The 7,881-nt window shown below is 30.2% G+C and overlaps 1 non-coding gene across 3 annotated transcripts; it reads left to right on the forward strand.

The window, feature by feature from the left end:
- The first annotated feature begins 1,031 nt into the window (after positions 1 to 1,031).
- LOC121130017 (uncharacterized) lies at positions 1,032 to 7,802 on the forward strand. 3 transcript variants are annotated; one of them, XR_011783782.1, is made up of 5 exons: positions 1,032 to 2,406; positions 3,557 to 3,813; positions 3,871 to 4,299; positions 4,369 to 6,840; positions 6,975 to 7,802. It is a non-coding gene; the product is annotated as an uncharacterized protein (transcript). The 3 variants fall into 3 exon arrangements; XR_011783784.1 differs by lacking the exon at positions 6,975 to 7,802 and having other exon boundaries at positions 2,401 to 2,538; positions 4,369 to 5,133; XR_011783783.1 differs by lacking the exons at positions 1,032 to 2,406; positions 6,975 to 7,802 and adding an exon at positions 2,487 to 2,661 and having other exon boundaries at positions 4,369 to 5,133.
- Positions 7,803 to 7,881: the final 79 nt, after the last annotated feature.

Raw genomic sequence — 7,881 nt, forward strand, 5'->3', positions numbered from 1 at the left:
CATATTATAAGAGGTACTTGATGCTTCTAAATGCTACGGCGGTGGAGTTAAACTGCCTTGGGGCCCAGCACTTTACCTGCACAACCCGTGGGCCGAGGTGTATTATAGCTTATTAGAAGAGGTTCTTGATTCTTTGAAACGCGACGGCGGTGGAGTTGAAGCTACCTTGGGGGTCAGTACTTCATTTGCACAACCTGTGGGGCGGGGTGTATTTTAGGATATTACAAGACTATATATAGCCACTTTGCTTGTGACGATGTTATTGACACTAATTTTTACGCAAAGGCATGAACCATCAATGATGGTGTGATTTGTTCGAAGTTCAAAAGGGACGTACACTTTTCAATGTGTTCTTCAAGCTCCCAGATTGTGTAAAAGAACTAGAGCAGTAACTAAATTGGAATTTTCTCTTCTTCTTATGAGCTCCTTCAAAATGTATCTTCAAGTCTTCTGTCCTTGTAAAAGAACGAGAGCACATTTCAATTTGGACTCATAATAATTAATATCTCTGGCCTAATAACGTGAAACGAGGAACACAAAACCAAGATAATTAATTAATAGGTTATTAGGTACAAAAATCAAACACAACTGAATTTAGGACTTGGGATATGTTCCAGCAACGTATATTGAGTTTATAATTTTGTTCAAACCAAAAAAATCCATTATTTTCGATGGATATGTACAGAGTTATTGCACTTATTCTAAGCCGAAGATTAAATTTTTTTCTCATACCTCCTCAAAATGTGACGTCATTTGATCTTTAGAATTTTATGTTTATTTATATATATCTGAGACTATATAGACTTGTATCTTATTTTCATACTATACCCTTGTAGGTATGAAAAAGCAAAGAAAAAAAAAAGAGAAGAAATACGGTAGACTACTTTATATTAATCTTAAGATCTTAATTTGTCATTTATTTTTAATAGAATAAAAATAAAGTTCAATGTAAATCTATTTTATTTATTTAGTAATCAATACGCTAAAAAATTAAATAACGGAGAACTCATAAATAGAGAATGTTAGTTTTGAAGAGTATCCTTAATGTTTTATTATTTTTCAATCAATACTAAAACAATTGTATTATGATTTTCTTACATTTTAGCTCTTTATCTTCCGTAAAACAACTTTTAATTATCTAGTATGCAAAACATTTAATAATTTATTTATTCGTGTGGAGATCCTAGATCTTTGCGAAAGTAATATTCTAATATTTGGCTGTTTAGTATAGGATTCTCGACGCTTAATTTTGGGAATTGCCAAAATATTCAGATCTTTACGAGTCTAGAATCATATTCCACTTGTTTTCCAATGACAAAAGGGATTCAAAAGTAATAAAGAAATCAGGTGTGAGCCTGAAGTGTTCAGATGATATTATTATCCGTATAGACCGTATATCACTAAGTCCAACTTATAAATGGAATTTATATCAATTTGATTGAGATGAGTTATTTCTCCGGTTAATGCATCTAGAAAATTGTATCTTTATTAAGAAATAAGATTGAGTGACTTTCAAGAATTTCAAAGAAGGAGCTGTTTTATTAATGACTATTCTGTCAATAGTTTTCTTTGAAGTATATGATTATTCGGTATAAAATCAAGCGGAATTAATGTATAGGACAATGATTAACGAGAGCAGAAGTCACTATCACAGATCACCAGCACAACGAACGATCCTTCGATTAAAAGAGATGAAATCCAAGGAGTGAAGCACTTATTCAAGAGATATCGCCTTAAGAGTCGAGATCCCTAGTCAAAACACTGAGAGAAGGCGTGTGAATTGGATCATATTCCTAGGAATATGAAGGATGCAGATCCATCCAAATGACCATGAATGAAAAATCTTTCCACGCAGTTCCAACTCCTCTCTTCTCTCATCTTAATCCTCCTGCTAACTGAGTGATACTCATCACTGATGAGTTCTGAGTAATGGAATTCAATGTCATGCATACTAGGGTCTATAGGTTTTGTGAATCAAAAAAGGAGCTCTAAGTCCCCCTTTAAAGGGGCACTTACAGCTCGTTATATTAAGCTTTATACAGTCCCAGGGTAGATGCAGTGCCTAACCAATGTTTTCCTACAGACCTATCACATTACTGGCTTGATTTGTTTAGACTATGATACATTAATTATCGCATTTCTTTACTAAACAGTACCATATAATATTATTATTTTGATAGTTATGAAGTGACAATCGAATCGGATCACCCTCTCCACGATCTAACACTAATATCATTTGTCAGTTCTTTATTATTTATTGTGAATTTAGTTCCATTTTCTGTTCATAGTCGTTCTTATTCTTCCTTTTTGTCGAATAAAGTTACATTTCCCTTCGTAAGAACAAGATCTTCTCCCTCATCAAGCTCATGTCTCACATTAAGACATGAATAAATATACTTCAGTGACGTATGTTTTCATTATTCTTGTCTTAAATGCGTTATTTTTCTATATATTTAACTTAATTATAAGATATTACTTATTAGTCCTTTTTTGTATACAGTATAAGTACTTGCTCCAGCATGTAACTGTAGTATAATTGTAAGTACGCTCATACTGTATTAAGTTTGAGAAACACTGTTCTAGTTACTCACTTACAAATTACAACCACTATGAATGGGTTTATGCAGGGATCACTACTTCATAATATTTAGGGTTATCACGGTAAGCAAAAAGTGGTCAGACATCTCGCAGTTATGGCATAATTTCATTTCAGCTATTATCAGGAGAATAAATCTAACAAAGATTTATTTTATATTGACGTACACTATACATAAAAAGGAAAAAAAAAGAGTAAATGGTCGTACATCTTTTATTAAAATACATACGATATTTTAAGGACAATTATTAAATAGTATATTTATTTATTTTACAAATTTTTAATAATTAAGCCAAGTGCATATTTTCTAAAAATAATCTATATTAATTAATTGTGTACATGTTGCAACTTGTATACGAACATTGCACGATTTCTTTGTCTCAAAATAGCTAATTTAATTCATGAGACTAATCTAATTAGTAGCAATTCATGTATGCCATCTTTTCATTTAAGTTTTTTATGGATTATTATGCATATATGAGCAATGTTAACTGTGGCTATTTTAACTTTCCAATATTAAAAATAATAATTATCTATTACTCATTTTCATTAATAAAGTCAAAACTGCAGGATAAATATATCGACAATTCATGTAGTAATATTCAATTATTGCATTATCATCTTCCTAAGTACACTAAATCCTTTATCTCATTTTTATAAATCATTTTATATATTATAAATATATATATTTGAGTTACATGATAATATCTTAATTTAGAAACAAAATGGCTGATAAATGATTATTTTTGAGGACTAAAAAAAATTGCATCAATTGCGATGCTGATGAGGCTACTTGATGTATATTTCTTGAAACATTGGAAGCTAATTACTAATTACCAACAATATTAATTAATTTTTAATGATTTGAGAAACGGAAAATGAATTATATAACATTGTTTCTAAAGTAAAATTATGAAGGATTATTTTTGTCATCTATTCACTCATTTTTGTCTTTTCCAGATATAATGGAATTCCTTTGTCCATCAGTGATTAAATTTGACAATTGAAATACTTGTAGAAAATGACTCATAGCTGTGCTGCTTTTGGCTGTAAAAATAATTCAAAATCGACTGGTAGAGATATCACATTTCATAGAATTCCCAATAATCCAAAAATCCAATCAAACTGGAGATTTGCAATTCGCTGGAAAAAATGGAAATTAAATAGTCACAGAAGGATATGTTCAGATCACTTCTATAAAGAGGACTTTATAACAAGTATCATGATACTAATTTTTAATTAGAGTATATTAATTAATAATAACTGTGTTTCAGATCCACAGCGGAGAATTCTAAAGGAAGGTGTTGTTCCTTTTAAATGTTCTACCCAGACTTTGAGTAGGAAAACTCCAATAGATATACAGACACAGGAAAATATTATTCAAGTAGACCAAATGCAAGAAGAACCTTCTAGCAGAGTGAATATACCTTCAACTAGCTCAATATCTTATCTTCCTGATATAAAAAAAAGAAAAACTCATAATGATCATAACTATACCTACCCAAATGACATAGACGCAATTAAAGAAAAATGTAATTTTCTTCGGGATAGCCTTCAAAATAAGATAGTTAAAGAAATAAGTCTAAAAACAAAAGTAAAGCGATCAAAATCTTCAAATTCTAACTTAATGCAACTTCTTGATAATCACCTCCATGATAATATACTGAGAAAGGAAACTCCTTACCACCTCGATAAATATAAAGGTCTTCAGTATTATAATCATCTTTTTAATTATATAAATTTTTGGTATCACTAACTTGCGTTATTCATAGGAGTACAACTTACTCTAGTTAAGGATCTCATAAGCAAGAAGTCCAGAACATCAACTTTCTCTGATGAAGTTATGGAATTTTCCCAAACTCTTAATTTTTACAGTCCTAAAGCTTATGAATTTGTCCGGAAAACTTTTTCCTTGCCAAGCCAATCAACTTTGAAGAAACAGATGCCTTCTGTGCATTGTCTACCTGATGCAAATCACAACCAATTCTAAATAGAAATATTATTCTCGGAAGAAAAAAACTAATTTTAGGCGAAGTAAAAAATTCTGAGAATTTTTTCGCTTATTTTTAACAATAAAATTAATAGTTTGGGTGGTTATCCTATTTGGATGGTTCTAAATGGGTTTCTGACTTATCTTCAGTTCCTGGGTAATTATGTAAGTGCTCACATACCGGTCCAACCAGACGATTTCCATTATTTTATCGACATCTTCGAAGTTCATATTACCAGAACGGAATCGTTGGAACCACCGCTTTGCTGTTGCATTCGATACTGTATTGGATCCATAAATGGGAGAAAATTTTTTGAGAACCGGCTCCGCCTTTTCACTTTGTTCGTAGTAAAACTGAAGAATGTTTCAAATTTTATCTTTATTTACTTCCATTTTGGAACGCTGTTACACATAGCTAGGCTTCACCAAAAAAAAACTGTAAATGAACTTTTTTAATTGTACGCTTAACATTTAAGCTTACTTTATACGTTTTTTATGGAATGGTAAAATATAACTCACTAAGGACATCTAGTGAAAAACGCTCAAATCATTTTACTTAATCTAATAATATTTTATATCAACCAAAATATTATATGTATCTCAAATATGATTTTATTAAGAACTAATATTGGAAACTGCCAGTAGCATAATTTCTAGTCAAAGGAATTTGTGCCACTTTTTTCTGATGAGTACTAAGCAATTGTATCAAAATTATTATCTCTGCAATAATATATTAAGGACAATGCCCATGAATAACTTTTTCACTCTCTGAGGAACCCTGTGATGCCAAATATATCATTATTAAGAAGAATTGTTCATCGGACCTCAAGTTGCATATAACTCGTGGTTCTTTAGACTAACTAGTCATGATTACAGATAAGGCAATCCGAAATCATTTAAATGAAACATTCATATTAGATAAACTTAACCATTTTAAGACTACCTCACAATATTTTAAAGAATTTAACTACAACGCACGCCATGGAAACTGCAAAGTACACTGAAAACCCTTTTAATGTTTTAATTCAGTTTCTTTGAAGAAATATTTTTTCAATGAGGGTTAGTAAATCTCTTCGTGATAAATATTTATTTAAAAAGATTCTGGGAAATACAATTTAAGAGCCAGAATTGTCAGAAACCTCTAGCCATAAAATATTAATGATTAGATCATTCCAAGGTGTTTTACCAAACCATCTCAGATTTGAACTAAATTTAAACATATACTAAATTAAACATAATTCTGATGTGGTCCTTTGGGTATTTTTTAGACTAAATACTTGCTCAATAGAATATAAATTACTCAAAGTGAATTTTCTTGTTTAAATAAATTAATAGAAATATTTATAATACGAATTTAATCTATCATTCAAGTAGAAAAATGAATTAACACTATTAAAATATAAGTAGTGATGTGCCAATACCTGAGTTTTGCTGTATGAGTATTTTCGAGTTTAAAAAAAACACTCGAAGTTACTCGTTAAACTCGCCTGAATACTCGTTACTCAACATAAAACTTTTGCTTAATAAAAAACTCGTCAGACAAAAAAATATATTTTAAGGGAACACATTGCACAAAAGTCAACAAGTTTCTACATAGCCAATGAGAAAACCTACATTCTAAATTTCACAGAGAAAGGAAGTCAGTATTGGAAGATTTACATGTTAATATGGACTCGAAAAAAAAAGAAGATAATCCCAAGTTTTGAGCAGTTCCGAGGTTTTGTCAAATTTTGCAAGGGCGAGCTTTTCTCCATCCCTTTACAAAACTTATTCACATAAAATAACAATATTTGCACCAAGCGCATGTGTTTAGAACACATTTGTTCACGTTTAATTTGTGTTCAATTTGTTTCCTCTCAGTTTTCGAGTATTTATTATAATATTTATTGTTATGTATGCTCGAAGGATAAAATACATTCTCGCCTCCACCCTCTTCTTTCTTATCCTTTTTATTATTAGTTGATATGACATGTACTGTTTATTATCCTTAGTATAAATATCCAGTATGTATGTGATGCTGTTCCAACAATATTTCCAGATATTCCGAAAAAACTCGAGAAAACAAACTTAAAAGGTTATACTTTAGATAAGACACATTAGCATTTCAAAGTAGTTTAAAGTGCATGGTTATTTTTTCAAATTTGAGCAAGATGACTTCGACTTCATTCTCAAATTGAACGTTTATTTCAAAAATGTGAGATAAAAAGTGTCATTTACATAAACAAAACCCTGGATAAATCGTGTTTAACCAAAGGTAACATATAATGAAGACTTCATTATGTTTTTCACCCTCTCATCATAGAATCTTATTCCTTACATTTTGTTTGGTTTAAAAGTGAATAATGACCTCTTTTTCTCAATTTTTTCTTCCTATACCTATTGTCAAAGTGAATCATATATGTTCATCAAAGATTATGAGCCGTTATTCCGATATCAATAACATTTTAGCATTTAAAAAAATAAAAAGGATGATCTCAAACTAGCTTCAAGAATAAAGTATGCTATTGGGATGTTGGAAGAAGCAGTACATCATCAAGGTTTTAATTCGTAAAACCATATCAGCTTTATTATAGAACAACTTAACCGTCACCAAGTGCGAAAGGACGAAGATACTCTCCTGAAATTTTTAGGAATTTAAACACTTAGGCACAATACATACAAGCCCAGCTTTATATAATCAAATTAGAGAATCTGGAATTATTTAATTTCCATTTGAATCACGTATAAGAAGAATAACAAGTGTGTTCTCAGTTCAAACAAGAGCACCAGTATCAACAATTGATTATATAAAATGTAGAGTTAAACTATTGGATGAAAAAGACAGATATGTTTCTAAAATAATTTACGAAGTCTATTCCTCACAGAGAGTTAAATTTGGTCGTGGGAATTTTTTTTGGATGTTATAGGAATAGAAACTATTCTAAAACCATACTTTGTTTTATGGTGAAGAGTGTACTTGGTGAATGCAGTGACATGGTACACTTTCTTTAATCAAATTACATCAAAAATGTTTAATATGTTTGCAAAAAAAAATTGTGCCTTGAAGAAAGCAGCCATCTTCATGTAAATAAAAAAAGTTGAAATCAGATTGAATAGTGAATTAGCTCTTTTTTTTAACGTCATTTGTATATTGTACATTTATATATTTGTTTCATTATAAAATTAAGTTCAATTTAAATTATGTTATAAATTTTCAATAAAAAAATTAAGTATTTAGTAGTATTTTAAAGATTATCCCCAACTTCCAAAAAGGGTAAGTAATGACTTATGAGCTGTTAAAGTTTCAATTTACTGC

Source organism: Lepeophtheirus salmonis, chromosome Z, assembly GCF_016086655.4.
Source record: "Lepeophtheirus salmonis chromosome Z, UVic_Lsal_1.4, whole genome shotgun sequence".
Taxonomy (NCBI): domain Eukaryota; kingdom Metazoa; phylum Arthropoda; class Copepoda; order Siphonostomatoida; family Caligidae; genus Lepeophtheirus; species Lepeophtheirus salmonis.